The sequence below is a fragment of the Anser brachyrhynchus genome, assembly GCF_964034855.1.
Source record: "Anser brachyrhynchus genome assembly, contig: SCAFFOLD_227, whole genome shotgun sequence".
In the NCBI taxonomy this organism is placed as follows: domain Eukaryota; kingdom Metazoa; phylum Chordata; class Aves; order Anseriformes; family Anatidae; genus Anser; species Anser brachyrhynchus.
In genome coordinates this window covers 107,854-123,862 of record NW_027663574.1, presented here as the reverse complement: position 1 = coordinate 123,862, position 16,009 = coordinate 107,854, and the positions used below count along the sequence as shown (strand labels likewise).

Genomic DNA, 16,009 nt, shown 5'->3' with positions numbered 1-16,009 from the left:
CCCACTGGGGCCACTACCATCGCAGAGTCACTACACTGCACTCTTGACTCACTGCACTGCATCCCCAGTGGTGCCAGTGCACTCTCTGGACTCACTGCACTGCATCCCCAGTGGTGCCAGTGCACTCTCTGGACTCACTGCAGTGCATCCCCAGTGGTGCCAGTGCACTCTCTGGACTCACTGCACTGCATCCCCAGTGGTGCCAGTGCACTCTCTGCACTCACTGCACTGCATTCCCAGTGGTGCCAGTGCAGTCTCTGGACTCACTGCACTGCATCCCCAGTGGTGCCAGTGCAGTCTCTGGACTCACTGCACTGCATCCCCAGTGGTGCCAGTGCACTCTCTGGACTCACTGCAGTGCATCCCCAGTGGTGCCAGTGCAGTCTCTGGACTCACTGCAGTGCATCGCCAGTGGTGCCAGTGCACTCTCTGGACTCACTGAAGTGCATCCCCAGTGGTGTCAGTGCACTCACTGGACTGACTGCACTGCATCCCCAGTGGTGCCAGTGCACTCTCCGGAGTCACAGCACTGCATCCCCAGTGGTGCCAGTGCACTCGCTGGACTCACTGTACTGCATCACAGGTGGTGCCAGTGCACTCTCTGGACTCACTACAGTGAATCCCCGGTGGTGCCAGTGCACTCTCTGCACTCACTGCACAGCATCCCCAGTGGTGCCAGTGCACTCACTGGACTCACTGGACTGCATCCCCAGTGGTGCCAGTGCACTCTCTGGACTCACTGAACTGCATCCCCAGTGGTGCCAGTGCACTCTCTGGACTCACTGCACTGCATCCCCAGTGGTGTCAGTGCACTCTCTGGACTCACTGAAGTGCATCCCCAGTGGTGCCAGTGCACTCTCTGGACTCACTGCACTGCATCCCCAGTGGTGCCAGTGCACTCTCTGGACTCACTGCACTGCATCCCCAGTGGTGATGGTACAATCTCTGGACTCACTGTAGTGCATCCCCAGTGATGTCAGTGCACTCTCTGGACTCACTGCAGTGCATCCCCGGTGTTGCCAGTGCACTCTCTTGACTCACTGCACTGCATCCCCAGTGGTGCCAGTGCACTCTCTGGACTCACTGCACTGCATCCCCAGTGGTGCCAGTGCACTCTCTGGACTCACTGCAGTGCATCGCCAGTGGTGCCAGTGCACTCTCTGGACTCACTGCACTGCATCCCCAGTGGTGCCAGTGCACTCTCTGCACTCACTGCACTGCATTCCCAGTGGTGCCAGTGAAGTCTCTGGACTCACTGCACTGCATCCCCAGTGGTGCCAGTGCAATCTCTGGACTCACTGCAGTTCATCCCCAGTGGTGCCAGTGCACTCTCTGGACTCACTGCAGTGCATCCCCAGGGCAAAAGTGGGGATGTGAACATAAGACGAGAAGACCCTGTGGAACTTAAAAATCAACGACCACCGCGAATCCTCAATCAACCCCACTGGGGCCACTACCATCGCAGAGCCTGGTCGATATTTTTCGGTTGGGGCGACCTTGGAGGAGAACAAATCCTCCAAAAACAAGACCATACCTCTTTACCTAGAGCTACCCCTCAAAGTGCTAACAGTGACCAGACCCAATATAATTGATTAATGGACCAAGCTACCCCAGGGATAACAGCGCAATCCCCCTCAAGAGCCCATATCGACAGGGGGGTTTACGACCTCGATGTTGGATCAGGACATCCTAATGGTGCAGCCGCTATTAAGGGTTCGTTTGTTCAACGATTAACAGTCCTACGTGATCTGAGTTCAGACCGGAGCAATCCAGGTCGGTTTCTATCTATGACACACTCTCCCCAGTACGAAAGGACCGGGAAAGTGGGGCCAATACCACAAGCACGCCCCCCCCCCGCTCTAAGCAGTGAAACCAACTAAACCGTGAAGAGGGCCTTCCCCCACCACTTTCAATCCTAGAAAAGGACCAGCTAGAGTGGCAGAGCCCGGCAAGTGCAGAAGGCTTAAGCCCTTTCCCCAGAGGTTCAAATCCTCTCCCTAGCTTCACCCATGATTCAAATAACAACACTAAGCTGCCTCATTATATCCCTCCTATACATCATCCCAATCCTGATTGCCGTAGCCTTCCTAACCCTAGTAGAACGGAAAATCCTAAGCTACATACAATCCCGCAAAGGCCCTAACGTTGTCGGGCCTTTTGGCCTACTTCAACCATTTGCGGACGGACTGAAACTATTTACCAAAGAGCCCATCCGACCCTCTACCTCTTCCCCACTTCTATTCATTCTGATACCAATACTAGCCCTTGTCCTAGCCCTCACCACTTGAGCACCACTACCACTCCCATTTCCCCTAGCAGATCTAAACCTCGGAGTTCTCTTCCTAATAGCCATGTCAAGCCTAGCCGTCTACTCAGTCCTATGATCAGGCTGAGCCTCGAACTCAAAATACGCACTAATCGGAGCCCTACGGGCAGTAGCACAGACCATTTCATACGAAGTGACACTGGCCATAATCCTGCTATCAATAATCATACTAAGCGGAAGCTACACACTCAGCTCCTTTGCCGTCGCACAGGAGCCTCTATACTTCATTTTCTCCTCATGACCCCTAGCAATAATATGATACGTATCCACCCTAGCAGAGACAAACCGAGCTCCTTTTGACCTCACAGAGGGCGAATCTGAGCTAGTCTCAGGGTTTAACGTTGAATACGCCGCAGGACCCTTCGCCTTATTCTTCCTAGCTGAATATGCGAACATTATGCTAATAAATACACTTACAGCCATCATATTCCTAAACCCAAGCGCCCTAGGGCCACCCACAGAACTATTCCCCGTCATCCTAGCCACAAAAGTCCTCCTACTATCTTCTGGTTTCTTATGGGTCCGAGCTTCATACCCACGATTCCGATATGACCAACTAATGCACCTACTATGAAAAAACTTCCTACCCCTCACACTAGCTCTGTGCCTCTGACACATCAGCATACCTATCTGCTATGCAGGCCTACCTCCTTACATAAGGAAATGTGCCTGAACTACAAAGGGTCACTATGATAAAGTGAACATAGAGGTATAACAGCCCTCTCATTTCCTGTTGACCTTAGAAAAGTAGGAATTGAACCCACACAAGAGAAATCAAAATTCTCCATACTTCCCTTATATTATTTTCTAGTAGAGTCAGCTAATCAAGCTATCGGGCCCATACCCCGAAAATGATGGCTTAACCCCCTCCTCTACTAATGAACCCTTACGCGACCCCAATCATAACCTTCAGCCTCATCTTGGGCACCACAATCACAATTTCCAGCAACCACTGAGTTCTGGCCTGGACAGGACTGGAGATCAACGCACTAGCCATCATTCCCCTAATTGCCAAATCCCACCACCCACGAGCAGTAGAAGCCGCAACGAAATACTTCCTAACCCAAGCAGCTGCTTCCGCCCTGGTCCTATTCTCTAGCATAACCAATGCCTGAGTCACCGGCCAATGAGACATCACACAAATAAACCACCCAACCTCCTGTCTACTACTGACAGCAGCAATCGCTATTAAACTGGGCCTAGTGCCATTTCACTTCTGATTCCCAGAAGTTCTACAAGGATCGCCACTAATAACAGCCCTGCTACTCTCGACCCTCATAAAATTCCCCCCACTAACCCTGCTCCTACTAACATCCAAATCCCTCGACCCAGCTCTACTCACCGCCATGGCCCTAGCCTCAACAGCACTAGGAGGCTGAATAGGACTGAACCAAACACAAACACGCAAAATCCTAGCCTTCTCGTCCATCTCCCACTTAGGCTGAATCGCCATCATCCTAGTTTACAGCCCCAAATTGGCCTTACTTACCTTCTACCTATACACAATCATAACATCAGCCGTATTCCTAGCCCTTAACAAAATCAAAGCCCTTAACCTATCCATGATCACAACCTCATGAACAAAAACCCCAGTGCTAAACGCCACCCTAATACTAGTACTTTTATCCCTAGCAGGCCTCCCCCCATTAACAGGCTTTATACCAAAGTGACTTATCATCCAAGAACTAACTAAACAGGAAATAACACCAGCAGCCATGGCAATTGCCATGCTATCACTGCTCAGCCTCTTCTTCTACCTACGCCTCGCATACCACTCAACAATTACCCTTCCCCCCAACTCCTCTAACCACATAAAACAATGATACACTAGCAAAGCCCCAAGCACACCTACTGCGGTCCTTGCCTCACTATCAATCCTCTTACTTCCCCTGTCCCCAATAATACATGCCATTGTCTAGAAACTTAGGATAACACCCCAAACCGAAGGCCTTCAAAGCCTTAAATAAGAGTTAAACCCTCTTAGTTTCTGCACATTAAGACTTACAGAATATTAACCTGTATCTTCTGAATGCAAGTCAGACGCTTTAATTAAGCTAAAGCCTCCCTAGACAGATGGGCTTCGATCCCACAAAACTCTAGTTAACAGCTAAATGCCTAAACCAATTGGCTTCTGCCTACAAAGACCCTGACGCACCCTAGTGCGCATCGATGAGCTTGCAACTCAACATGAATTTCACTACAGAGCCGATAAGAAGAGGAATTAAACCTCTGTAAAAAGGACTACAGCCTAACGCTTCAACACTCAGCCATCTTACCCGTCACCTTCATCAACCGATGACTATTTTCCACTAACCATAAGGATATTGGCACCCTGTACCTCATCTTCGGGGCATGAGCAGGAATAGTCGGCACCGCACTCAGCCTATTAATCCGCGCAGAACTAGGACAACCAGGAACTCTCCTAGGCGACGACCAAATTTACAATGTAATCGTTACCGCTCACGCCTTTGTAATAAGCTTCTTTATAGTCATACCCATCATGATCGGAGGATTCGGCAACTGATTAGTCCCCCTCATAATCGGTGCCCCCGACATAGCATTCCCGCGAATAAACAACATAAGCTTTTGACTCCTCCCCCCATCATTCCTCCTACTACTAGCCTCATCCACTGTAGAAGCTGGCGCCGGCACAGGCTGAACTGTCTACCCTCCCCTAGCAGGTGACCTTGCCCACGCCGGAGCTTCAGTAGACCTGGCTATCTTCTCACTCCACTTAGCCGGTATCTCCTCCATCCTTGGGGCCATCAACTTTATCACCACAGCCATCAACATAAAACCCCCCGCACTCTCACAATACCAAACCCCACTATTTGTCTGATCCGTACTAATTACCGCCATCCTACTCCTTCTATCACTCCCCGTACTCGCCGCCGGTATTACAATATTACTAACTGATCGAAACCTAAACACCACATTCTTCGACCCCGCTGGAGGAGGAGACCCAATCCTGTACCAACACCTATTCTGATTCTTCGGACACCCAGAAGTCTATATTCTGATCCTACCGGGGTTTGGAATCATCTCACACGTAGTCACGTACTACTCAGGCAAAAAGGAGCCCTTCGGCTACATGGGAATAGTCTGAGCCATACTATCCATCGGCTTCCTAGGATTCATCGTCTGAGCTCACCACATGTTTACAGTAGGAATAGACGTTGATACCCGAGCCTACTTTACATCAGCCACTATAATCATTGCCATCCCTACCGGAATCAAAGTATTTAGCTGACTAGCCACCCTGCACGGAGGAACAATCAAATGAGACCCCCCCAATACTATGAGCTCTAGGATTTATCTTCCTATTTACCATCGGAGGATTAACAGGAATCGTTCTTGCAAACTCTTCCCTAGACATCGCCCTGCACGACACGTACTACGTAGTTGCCCACTTCCACTACGTCCTATCCATAGGCGCCGTCTTTGCCATTCTAGCAGGATTTACTCACTGATTCCCACTACTCACTGGGTTTACCCTACACCAAACATGAGCAAAAGCCCACTTCGGGGTAATATTTACAGGAGTAAACCTAACGTTCTTCCCCCAGCACTTCCTAGGCCTAGCAGGAATACCCCGACGATACTCGGACTATCCCGACGCCTACACACTATGAAACACCATTTCCTCCTAGTCCTAGGACTTAGAGAAACTCCAGTACTAAAAATAGTAAACACAAGCAATAATTTCATATACTTCACTCTCACTCACCACTCAACTATCAGCTAACCACACCCCCGTCCACATAGCTTAACACAAAGCATGGCACTGAAGTTGCCAAGATGGCATAAAACATGCCTGCGGACAAAAGACTTAGTCCTAACCTTACGGTTGGTTTTTGCTAAATATATACATGCAAGTATCCGCGCCCCAGTGTAAACGCCCTCGACCACCTACCCCCATACAGGCCTTGAGGAGCGGGTATCAGGCACACCCAAGTAGTAGCCCAAGACGCCTCGCTAAGCCACGCCCCCACGGGTATTCAGCAGTAATTAACATTAAGCAATGAGTGCAAACTTGACTTAGTTATAACAACAGCCTAACTTCAAGGGTTGGTAAATCTTGTGCCAGCCACCGCGGTCATACAAGAAACCCAAATCAACCGTCCTATTGACACAGCGTAAAGAGTGGTAAAATGCCTATCCTAGCTAACTAAGATCAAAATGCAACTAAGCTGTCATAAGCCCAAGATGCACCTAAACACACCATTAAGATGATCTTAGGAACTAACGACTGATTTAAACCCACGAAAGCCAGGGCCCAAACTGGGATTAGATACCCCACTATGCCTGGCCCTAAATCTTGATACTTACTTTACCGAAGTATCCGCCAGAGAACTACGAGCACAAACGCTTAAAACTCTAAGGACTTGGCGGTGCCCCAAACCCACCTAGAGGAGCCTGTTCTACAATCGATAATCCCCGATTAACCCAACCACCCCTTGCCAACACAGCCTACATACCGCCGTCGCCAGCCCACCTCGAATGAGAGCACAACAGTGGACACAATAGCACCCCGCTAATAAGACAGGTCAAGGTATAGCCTATGGAGTGGAAGAAATGGGCTACATTCCCTATTCATAGGGCACACGGAAAGAAGCGTGAAACCACTTCTGGAAGGCGGATTTAGCAGTAAAGTGGGACAATAGAGCCTACTTTAAGCCGGCCCTGGGGCACGTACATGGTTAAACATGCCTGTTAGTAGTGTGGCGAGCCATAGTGGGAAGGCTAGGGCTATGTTCATAGATAGTTGGGTGGTTGGGGTGAATGTATATGGAAGGAGGCCTAGAAGGTTGATTGTAAGAAGTATGATTATTAGGGATGTAAATATTATGGCTCATTTGTGGCCATTTTTGTTGAGTGGGACTATTAGTTGTTTTGTGATTAGGTGAAGGAGTCATGTTTGGATAGTAGAAAGGCGGTTGTTGATTCATCGGTTGTTTGGGGACGGGAATAGTAGGGCTGGGAAGAGTAGGGATAGTAGGATTAAGGGGATGCCAAATAGATTGGGGCTGGAAAATTGGTCAAAGAAGCTTAGGTTCATGGTCAGGATCATGGTGTGGGTTTGGTAGTGAGGGAGGTCTTATTTGATGGGGGGTTGGTTGTGGTGAAGGCTAGTAGTTTTGGTTGGATGAGGAGTGCTAGGGTTAATCAGGTTATAATTATGATTGAAAATCATGGTGCGGGGTTAAGCTGTGGCATATCATTAAGGAGGGGGAAGTCCCTCTTTGGCTAGCTTAAAAGGCTAGTGCTGTTGCATAGCTTCTTAATGATTAGGATGATGATAGAAGGGACGATCAGGCCTCGAAATGTGGGAGTGGGGTTGATTCTACTACAGTAGGTATGTAGCTGTGATTAGCCCCGCAAATTTCTGAGCATTGTCCGTAAAAAATCCCAGGCCGGGTGGTAATGAATGAAGTTTGGTTTAGTCGGCCTGGGATTGCGTCTGTTTTAACTCCGAGCGTTGGGACTGCTCAGGAGTGGAGTACGTCTCCTGCAGTAATGATTACGCGGATGGGGGATTCTATTGGGATAACTACGCGGTGGTCAACTTCTAGCAGTCGGAAGTGGCCGTTGGGTAAGTCTGGGGTGGGCACTATGTAGGAGTCGAAGGATAGGTCTTTGAAGTCTGTGTATTCGTAGCTTCAGTATCATTGGTGGCCGATGGCTTTTAGGGTGAGGTCTGGTTCATCGATTTTGTCCATTATGTAGAGGATTTGTAGGGATGGGAGGGCGAGGAGTACCAGGACGATAGCAGGTAGGATTGTCCAGATCAGCTCTACTTCTTGGGCGTCTACAGCATTGGACGAGAGTTTTTCTGTTAGTATGTGGGCTAAAAGGTAGAGAACTAGGCTGCAGATAGCTAGGGCAACGATTAGGGCGTGGTCGTGGAATTCAACGAGTTCTTCTATGATGGGTGATGAGGCGTCTTGGAATCCTAGTTGGGAGTGGTTGGCCACATGAGATGTACAGGATTTTTACCTGTGATTTAGTCTTGACAAGGCTATGTAATTGGTTTACTAACATCTCATAAGAAAGAAGCATGAGCGGTTAATGCAGTTGGCTTGAAACCAGCATGTGAGGGTTCGATTCCTTCCTTTCTTGTACTTGGACGAAGGCCGGTTCCTCGAAAGTATGGTATGGGGGAGGGCAGCCGTGGATTCATTCAACGTTTGTGGTAGTTAGTTCTGGTTGTAGGACTTTTCGTTTGGCCGGAAAGGCTTCTCAGATGATGAATATTAGTATGATTACGGCTACTATTGAGATTAGGGAGCCGATGGAGGAAATGGTGTTTCATAGTGTGTAGGCGTCGGGATAGTCCGAGTATCGTCGGGGTATTCCTGCTAGGCCTAGGAAGTGCTGGGGGAAGAACGTTAGGTTTACTCCTGTAAATATTACCCCGAAGTGGGCGTTTGCTCATGTTTGGTGTAGGGTAAACCCAGTGAGTAGTGGGAATCAGTGAGTAAATCCTGCTAGAATGGCAAAGACGGCGCCTATGGATAGGACGTAGTGGAAGTGGGCAACTACGTAGTACGTGTCGTGCAGGGCGATGTCTAGGGAAGAGTTTGCAAGAACGATTCCTGTTAATCCTCCGATGGTAAATAGGAAGATAAATCCTAGAGCTCATAGTATTGGGGGGGGTCTCATTTGATTGTTCCTCCGTGCAGGGTGGCTAGTCAGCTAAATACTTTGATTCCGGTAGGGATGGCAATGATTATAGTGGCTGATGTAAAGTAGGCTCGGGTATCAACGTCTATTCCTACTGTAAACATGTGGTGAGCTCAGACGATGAATCCTAGGAAGCCGATGGATAGTATGGCTCAGACTATTCCCATGTAGCCGAAGGGCTCCTTTTTGCCTGAGTAGTACGTGACTACGTGTGAGATGATTCCGAACCCCGGTAGGATCAGAATATAGACTTCTGGGTGTCCGAAGAATCAGAATAGGTGTTGGTACAGGATTGGGTCTCCTCCTCCAGCGGGGTTGAAGAATGTGGTGTTTAGGTTTCGATCAGTTAGTAATATTGTAATACCGGCGGCGAGTACGGGGAGTGATAGAAGGAGTAGGATGGCGGTAATTAGTACGGATCAGACAAATAGTGGGGTTTGGTATTGTGAGAGTGCGGGGGGTTTTATGTTGATGGCTGTGGTGATAAAGTTGATGGCCCCAAGGATGGAGGAGATACCGGCTAAGTGGAGTGAGAAGATAGCCAGGTCTACTGAAGCTCCGGCGTGGGCAAGGTCACCTGCTAGGGGAGGGTAGACAGTTCAGCCTGTGCCGGCGCCAGCTTCTACAGTGGATGAGGCTAGTAGGAGGAGGAATGATGGGGGGAGGAGTCAAAAGCTTATGTTGTTTATTCGCGGGAATGCTATGTCGGGGGCACCGATTATGAGGGGGACTAATCAGTTGCCGAATCCTCCGATCATGATGGGTATGACTATAAAGAAGCTTATTACAAAGGCGTGAGCGGTAACGATTACATTGTAAATTTGGTCGTCGCCTAGGAGAGTTCCTGGTTGTCCTAGTTCTGCGCGGATTAATAGGCTGAGTGCGGTGCCGACTATTCCTGCTCATGCCCCGAAGATGAGGTACAGGGTGCCAATATCCTTATGGTTAGTGGAAAATAGTCATCGGTTGATGAAGGTGACGGGTAAGATGGCTGAGTGTTGAAGCGTTAGGCTGTAGTCCTTTTTACAGAGGTTTAATTCCTCTTCTTATCGGCTCTGTAGTGAAATTCATGTTGAGTTGCAAGCTCATCGATGCGCACTAGGGTGCGTCAGGGTCTTTGTAGGCAGAAGCCAATTGGTTTAGGCATTTAGCTGTTAACTAGAGTTTTGTGGGATCGAAGCCCATCTGTCTAGGGAGGCTTTAGCTTAATTAAAGCGTCTGACTTGCATTCAGAAGATACAGGTTAATATTCTGTAAGTCTTAATGTGCAGAAACTAAGAGGGTTTAACTCTTATTTAAGGCTTTGAAGGCCTTCGGTTTGGGGTGTTATCCTAAGTTTCTAGACAATGGCATGTATTATTGGGGACAGGGGAAGTAAGAGGATTGATAGTGAGGCAAGGACCGCAGTAGGTGTGCTTGGGGCTTTGCTAGTGTATCATTGTTTTATGTGGTTAGAGGAGTTGGGGGGAAGGGTAATTGTTGAGTGGTATGCGAGGCGTAGGTAGAAGAAGAGGCTGAGCAGTGATAGCATGGCAATTGCCATGGCTGCTGGTGTTATTTCCTGTTTAGTTAGTTCTTGGATGATAAGTCACTTTGGTATAAAGCCTGTTAATGGGGGGAGGCCTGCTAGGGATAAAAGTACTAGTATTAGGGTGGCGTTTAGCACTGGGGTTTTTGTTCATGAGGTTGTGATCATGGATAGGTTAAGGGCTTTGATTTTGTTAAGGGCTAGGAATACGGCTGATGTTATGATTGTGTATAGGTAGAAGGTAAGTAAGGCCAATTTGGGGCTGTAAACTAGGATGATGGCGATTCAGCCTAAGTGGGAGATGGACGAGAAGGCTAGGATTTTGCGTGTTTGTGTTTGGTTCAGTCCTATTCAGCCTCCTAGTGCTGTTGAGGCTAGGGCCATGGCGGTGAGTAGAGCTGGGTCGAGGGATTTGGATGTTAGTAGGAGCAGGGTTAGTGGGGGGAATTTTATGAGGGTCGAGAGTAGCAGGGCTGTTATTAGTGGCGATCCTTGTAGTACTTCTGGGAATCAGAAGTGAAATGGCACTAGGCCCAGTTTAATAGCGATTGCTGCTGTCAGTAGTAGACAGGAGGTTGGGTGGTTTATTTGTGTGATGTCTCATTGGCCAGTGACTCAGGCATTGGTTATGCTAGAGAATAGGACCAGGGCGGAAGCAGCTGCTTGGGTTAGGAAGTATTTCGTTGCGGCTTCTACTGCTCGTGGGTGGTGGGATTTGGCAATTAGGGGAATGATGGCTAGTGTGTTGATCTCCAGTCCTGTCCAGGCCAGAACTCAGTGGTTGCTGGAAATTGTGATTGTGGTGCCCAAGATGAGGCTGAAGGTTATGATTGGGGTCGCGTAAGGGTTCATTAGTAGAGGAGGGGGTTAAACCATCATTTTCGGGGTATGGGCCCGATAGCTTGATTAGCTGACTCTACTAGAAAATAATATAAGGGAAGTATGGAGAATTTTGATTTCTCTTGTGTGGGTTCAATTCCTACTTTTCTAAGGTCAACAGGAAATGAGAGGGCTGTTATACCTCTATGTTCACTTTATCATAGTGACCCTTTGTAGTTCAGGCACATTTCCTTATGTAAGGAGGTAGGCCTGCATAGCAGATAGGTATGCTGATGTGTCAGAGGCACAGAGCTAGTGTGAGGGGTAGGAAGTTTTTTCATAGTAGGTGCATTAGTTGGTCATATCGGAATCGTGGGTATGAAGCTCGGACCCATAAGAAACCAGAAGATAGTAGGAGGACTTTTGTGGCTAGGATGACGGGGAATAGTTCTGTGGGTGGCCCTAGGGCGCTTGGGTTTAGGAATATGATGGCTGTAAGTGTATTTATTAGCATAATGTTCGCATATTCAGCTAGGAAGAATAAGGCGAAGGGTCCTGCGGCGTATTCAACGTTAAACCCTGAGACTAGCTCAGATTCACCCTCTGTGAGGTCAAAAGGAGCTCGGTTTGTCTCTGCTAGGGTGGATACGTATCATATTAATGCTAGGGGTCATGAGGAGAAAATGAAGTATAGAGGCTCCTGTGCGACGGCAAAGGAGCTGAGTGTGTAGCTTCCGCTTAGTATGATTATTGATAGCAGGATTATGGCCAGTGTCACTTCGTATGAAATGGTCTGTGCTACTGCCCGTAGGGCTCCGATTAGTGCGTATTTTGAGTTCGAGGCTCAGCCTGATCATAGGACTGAGTAGACGGCTAGGCTTGACATGGCTATTAGGAAGAGAACTCCGAGGTTTAGATCTGCTAGGGGAAATGGGAGTGGTAGTGGTGCTCAAGTGGTGAGGGCTAGGACAAGGGCTAGTATTGGTATCAGAATGAATAGAAGTGGGGAAGAGGTAGAGGGTCGGATGGGCTCTTTGGTAAATAGTTTCAGTCCGTCCGCAAATGGTTGAAGTAGGCCAAAAGGCCCGACAACGTTAGGGCCTTTGCGGGATTGTATGTAGCTTAGGATTTTCCGTTCTACTAGGGTTAGGAAGGCTACGGCAATCAGGATTGGGATGATGTATAGGAGGGATATAACGAGGCAGCTTAGTGTTGTTATTTGAATCATGGGTGAAGCTAGGGAGAGGATTTGAACCTCTGGGGAAAGGGCTTAAGCCTTCTGCACTTGCCGGGCTCTGCCACTCTAGCTGGTCCTTTTCTAGGATTGAAAGTGGTGGGGGAAGGCCCTCTTCACGGTTTAGTTGGTTTCACTGCTTAGAGGGGGGGGGGCGTGCTTGTGGTATTGGCCCCACTTTCCCGGTCCTTTCGTACTGGGGAGAGTGTGTCATAGATAGAAACCGACCTGGATTGCTCCGGTCTGAACTCAGATCACGTAGGACTGTTAATCGTTGAACAAACGAACCCTTAATAGCGGCTGCACCATTAGGATGTCCTGATCCAACATCGAGGTCGTAAACCCCCCTGTCGATATGGGCTCTTGAGGGGGATTGCGCTGTTATCCCTGGGGTAGCTTGGTCCATTAATCAATTATATTGGGTCTGGTCACTGTTAGCACTTTGAGGGGTAGCTCTAGGTAAAGAGGTATGGTCTTGTTTTTGGAGGATTTGTTCTCCTCCAAGGTCGCCCCAACCGAAAAATATCGACCAGGCTCTGCGATGGTAGTGGCCCCAGTGGGGTTGATTGAGGATTCGCGGTGGTCGTTGATTTTTAAGTTCCACAGGGTCTTCTCGTCTTATGTTCACATCCCCGCTTTTGCACGGGGAGATCAATTTCACTGATTATCTGTGAGAGACAGTTAAGACCTCGTTTAGCCATTCATACAAGTCTCGATTTATGGGACAATTGATTGCGCTATCTTTGCACGGTTAGGATACCGCGGCCGTTAAACCTAAGTCACCGGGCAGGCATCACCTTCAATACTTGTTTAATTTGCTGAAGGCTATGTTTTTGGTAAACAGTCGGGCCTTATTAATTTGCCGAGTTCCTTTCACAGATTTTAATCGCTCTTATAGGCGCTCCTGAGTCGGGTTAACAGGGTTAGTTAATACGTGGTCTTGTAGGGGTTTTTGTATCTGTCTAGGTCTGTTAATAATGTTTCTATGTAAGCTTGCGCCGTTAGAGGGGTGTGGCCCTGTACATGAGGGGCCTAGGATGATTCCTAGGATTGTTATGAGGATGGCAGCGGTTTTGGTGATAAGGGGTATGGTTATTGGGGGGGTTTTGGTTGGTGTGATGAAAGAGGTAATGATTATTCCTGCTGTAATGCTGCCTAGGGCGAGTCGGGTTAGGGGGGCGGTGATTAGTGGGTTGTTTTCGTTTATTGATACTATTGGGGGGATTCGGGTTTGTCCAGCTTGGACTAGGATGGTTATGCGGATGCTGTAGGTTGCGGTGAATGCTGTGGCTATAAGGGTTAGGAGTAGGGCTCAAGTATTTAGGTATGATGTGTTTAAGCTTTCGATGATGAGGTCTTTTGAGTAGAATCCGGCTAGGAATGGGGTTCCTATCAGCGCCAGGTTTCCGATGGTTAGGCAGGAAGTAGTGACTGGGAGTATTTTCTGTAGGCCTCCTATCTTTCGGATATCTTGTTCTCCGTTTAGGTTGTGGATGATAGACCCTGAGCATAGGAATAGTATGGCTTTAAAGAAGGCATGGGTTGAGATGTGTAGGAAGGCTAGTTGTGGGAGGTTTAGTCCGATAGTGACTATTATTAGTCCTAGTTGGCTGGATGTTGAGAAAGCAATGATTTTTTTGATGTCATTTTGGGTTAGGGCGCATGTGGCAGCGAATAGGGTTGATAGAGCACCTAGGCATAGGCAGGCAGTTAGGGCTGTCTGGTTGGTGGCTAGCAGGGGGTGCATGCGGATGAGCAGGAAGATTCCGGCTACTACTATGGTACTGGAGTGCAGTAGGGCTGATACTGGGGTGGGGCCTTCTATTGCTGCGGGCAGTCATGGGTGGAGTCCAAATTGGGCGGATTTTCCTGCGGCTGCGAGGATTAATCCTATGAGGGGGAGGATTGGGGTTTGGTGGGGGTGTACGGCTTGTTGGATCTCTCAGGTGTTGAATGTTGAAGCTAGTCATGCTATGCTCAGGATCAGTCCGACGTCTCCGATTCGGTTGTAGATTACGGCTCGTAGGGCGGCGGTGTTGGCATCTGCTCGGCCTTGTCATCAGCCGATGAGAAGGAAGGACATGATTCGTACTCCTTCCCAGCCTACGAATAGGAGGAATATGTTGTTTGCGGTTGTTAGGAGGAGTATGGCGACTAGGAATGTCAGTAGGTAGGTGAAAAATTTTGTTACGTATGGCTCTGAGGCCATGTATCATATGGCGAATTGTAGGATTGATCATGTTACAAATAGGGCGATTGGAAGAAATGTTATTGAGTATTGGTCTATTTTTAGGCTCAGGGGGATTTTAAAGTTTATAATGAATTTTCACTCCCAGTGGCAGGTGACAGATTCTACTCCCGAGTAGATGAATGCGGTTGTAGGGGCTAGGCTAATTAGGAATGCGGTTTTAACAGCGCGGGTGGTGGCTTGTGGGGTGTTTTTAAAGTTTTTAAATAGAAATGGCAGGATGATTGGGGTTAGGAGGATTGTCAGCGTGAGTAGTGTGAGGGAGTTGATTAGTAGTGTGGGGTTCACTCCTTTTACTTGGATTTGCACCAAGATGGGTGGTTCCTAAGACCAGTGGATTGCTGTTATCCTTTAAAAGTAAGGGGGCTGAGGTTTTAGGCTCAGATGTAAGAGTTAGCAGCTCTTGTTGGTTAAACCCTCCCCTCGGCAGGTAAGAAGGTTTGAACTTCTATTCTTAGAATCACAGTCTAATGTTTGGTTTAAACTATACTTGCATGAGGGGATTCCGGAGATCAGTTCGGGTTTGAGGATTAGGAGGAATATTGGGATAATGTGGAGTGTTATGAGCAGGTGTTCTCGCGTGGTTGAGTTTTGCATAGATGTGATGTGGGAGGGGATTGAGCCTCGTTGGGTCATTAGTAGTATGAATAAGGTGTAGGAGGCGGTTAGTAGGGTTGCGATTCCTGTTAGGATGATCGTGAAGGCAGATCAGTTGAATAAGGTGATTATAATGGTTAGCTCTGCTATGAGGTTTGTTGTTGGGGGTAAGGCTATGTTTGTTAGATTGGCCAGCAATCATCAGGTAGCTATGAGTGGTAGGAGAGGTTGTAGGCCTCGTGTGAGTAGTAGAATTCGGCTGTGCGTACGTTCATAGTTTGTGTTGGCTAGGCAGAATAGTATGGAGGAAGTTAGTCCATGGGAAATTATTAGGATCATTGCCCCTGAGAATGATCAGTGGGTTTGGATTATTCCTGCGGCGATAACTAGGCCTATGTGGCTAACGGATGAATAAGCGATTAGTGATTTTAGGTCTGTCTGTCGTAGGCAGATTGAGCTAGTCATTAGGGCGCCTCATAGGGCCAGGGTTAGGAAGGGGTAGTGCAGGAGGTTGGACAGTGGGCCCATAAATAGAGTGACTCGTATAATTCCGTATCCTCCTAGCTTTAGTAG

At 48.4% G+C, this 16,009-nt stretch overlaps 1 long non-coding RNA gene across 2 annotated transcripts in view; it reads left to right on the top strand.

Annotated features, from left to right (window-relative positions):
• Window positions 1–16,009, top strand: part of LOC308187226 — a 67,524-nt gene extending 51,515 nt beyond the window's left edge. Inside the window, exon 5 of one of the 2 annotated variants that reach the window (XR_013944537.1) lies at window positions 15,377–16,009. This is a non-coding gene — a long non-coding RNA (uncharacterized lncRNA). The remainder of the gene's footprint in view (window positions 1–15,376) is intronic. The other variant, XR_013944538.1, reaches the window with a different exon arrangement.